Here is a 3,006-nt window from a genome sequence, read left to right as displayed (position 1 = left end):
AGAGAGAGAGAGAGAGAGAGAGAGAGAGAAACAGACAAACAGAAACAGAGACAGACAAACAAACATACAAACAGAGACAGAGACAGGCAAACAAACAGACAAACAGAGGCACAGACAGACAGACAAACAGACAGACAGCGCCAGAAAGGCATCTAGATGGATAGACAGACGGACTTATTCAAAGACAGATAGCCACAGGTAAGCAACTCACATATTACAGAGAAGAGATGAAGGGAGAGAATGGCTAAAATACCAAAGAAAATGAGAATAAAGACCGTGAATAAAAACAAAGGATTGGAAGCGAAGGAGGAGTAACTATAGATAGAGAAAGTATAAAAAAAGTCAACAAAAACGATAAAAATGATAACGATAAAGATTGTGATACTAATAATGACAATGATAATGATAGCAATAATCACAATGATAGTGATGGTAAGGATTATATTTAATAACGATGACAAGTGTACTAACTATAATCATATTTTTTTCATAACAGTAATGATAAATATTAATAATAATAACTGGGATGATGATAATGGAAATTAAAGCATTAAGCTTGCTAATAACAAAAATAATGGTTGCGACAAAACAAAAAACATTAACAGTAATAATATCAAATGATAACAACAATGATAGTAAGAATGGCAAAGATGATAATACTGATATCAACAATAATAACAATCATAATGATGATCATAATAATGATATAAACAATAACAATGATAATAATGATAATTATAATTATTATATTGATGATAATAATGATAATAATGTTAATGATAATAATAGTAATGGCAATAATAATTATAATATTCATAAGATTAATGGTAAAAATAATCTTAATTATGGTAATGATAATACTATTAATAATAACAATAATGATAATAACAATAATAATGCTAATAATAATGCTAATAATAATAATAGTAATAATTAACATATTGATATATAAAGTAATAATGATAATAACTAATTAATGAACAATCAATAATAATTACAATAACTAATAATAATATAGATAACTTTAAACATCTACATTGATAATAAAAGTAATATTGACAATAATGATGATAATAACATTAATGATAATAACAATAATACTAAGATGCAGAAGAAAAAGAACAGCAGAATAATAATAAACCCAAACGAAGGGAAGGAAAAGAATATAAAATTATCCAGCAAACACAGAAAAAAAATACATACGTAAAGCGAAAAAAAAAGTTTAATCCGAGGGAAAGAGAGATGGAGAAAAAAAAATCAGAACTTGAAGGAAAGAATAGGCTCCTGGCTGGGTAGAAATAGGTTTGAATCGACCCCATTGTTTAGGTAAACGTCTGGCTGGGTGGTAGACAATGTATGGAGCAAAAGACTGGAAGAATCAGTGTGCGAGAAAGAGAGCAAATAAAGCAGAGACAGAGAGAAAGAAAGGCTAGTCGAAGACAATATGGTTATGTGAAAACGTTAAAAATTCATGTTTATTGAGGGGGATGCTAGGTAAGGGAAGGAGGGAGGGAGGGAGGGAGGGGGTGGGAGGGGGGGGAGCTTGGGGGTGGGTGGTTTAAAGTGTAGTTAAAGGAGAGAGGGGGGGAGGGAGGTTGGGTGGGGTGCTTTGTATTTAGCTGGGTGGTGCCAGACAGAAGGGTGATGAGGAGGAGAGGGAGAGAGAGGGGGGAGGGTTGTTTTATATAGGAGGGGGTGGAGGGGGTAAGTGGAAGAGGGAGAGAGGGAAAGAGGGAAGTGGGGAAGGGGGGAGATGAGGTAGTAGGTGGAAGAGAAGAGAGGGGGAGGGGAGGGGGTAAATGGGAGAGGAAAGAGATGGAGGAGAGTGGGAAAAGAGGTGAAGGGAGAGGAGGAAATATGTTGCAAGGGAAAGAGGTGAGGGAAGGGTTTGCAAGGAGGGGTTGGGTTTTGCACAAGAGAAGAGGGAAGGGGAGGAGGGGGAGATACGCGAAGAGGGAGTAACAGAGGAGGGGAAAGAAGGGGAGTGGATGGGGAGACGAGGGGCGATGGGGAAGCGGGTCGACCATTTTTCTCCTCCGGCAATAAAATCATAATTAAAGCGGTGTTGCCACAGCGATCGATCCTTTACTGCATAATTAACACCGAGGGATCTCATTTTATGGAACCTCTCACAGCACATAGGATGACCGGCTAATACACCACCTCCACACACCACCAACACATCAAAACCCCAATCCACACACCTAAAAACAATAATCTATAACTAAATCCACATTAACAATATCCGCCCCTCTCTCTCCCCCTCCCCTCGCCCCTAACTCTCTGTCATTCCCTTCTTCCTCCTCCCCCACCTCTCTCTCTCGCTCTCCCTTTTTTCATCTCCCCCACCCCTCTCTCTTTCTTTGTCTTTTTCCAGCTCCCCCACCCTTCTCTCTCTCCCTTTTCCACCTCCCCCACCCCTCTCTCTCTCTCTTTTTTTCCTCTTCCCCCACCTCTTCTTTCTCCCTTCCTCCTCCTCCCCCAGACCCCTCTCTCTCCCTTCCTCCTCCTCTCCCACCCCCTCTATTCCCCTTCCTCCTCTTCTCCCACCCCCTCTATCCCCATTCCTCCTCCTCCTTCACCCTCTCTCTCCTCCTTCCTCCTCCTCCTCTCCCACCCTCCTCTCTCCCCTCCCTCCTCCTCCCACTTCCATCTCTCTCTCTTTTTCCTCCTCCCCCACCCCCTCTCTCTCCCTTCCTCCTCCTCCCTCATCCCTCTCTCTCTCTCTTTTTCTCCTCCCCCACCCCTCTCTTTCAGTCTTCTTCCTCCTCCCCCACCCCCTCTTTCCTCCTTCCTCCTCCTCCCCCACCCCCTCTATTCCCCTTTCTCCTCCTCCCCTACCCCCTCTCCCCCCGATCCTCTTCCTCCTCCACCCCCCTCTCTCCCCCTTCCTCCTCCTCCCCACCCCCCTCTATTCTCCTTTCTCCTCCTCCCCCACCCCTCTCCCTCTCCCTTCTTCCTCTTCCGCCACCCCTTTCTCTCCCCTTTCTTCCTCCTCCCCAACCC

Source organism: Penaeus japonicus, unplaced genomic scaffold (genome assembly GCF_977035675.1).
Source record: "Penaeus japonicus unplaced genomic scaffold, GWHDUDI00000001_assembly GWHDUDI00000031, whole genome shotgun sequence".
NCBI classification, from domain to species: Eukaryota; Metazoa; Arthropoda; class Malacostraca; order Decapoda; family Penaeidae; genus Penaeus; species Penaeus japonicus.
Note: the sequence above shows the minus strand (reverse complement) of the source record.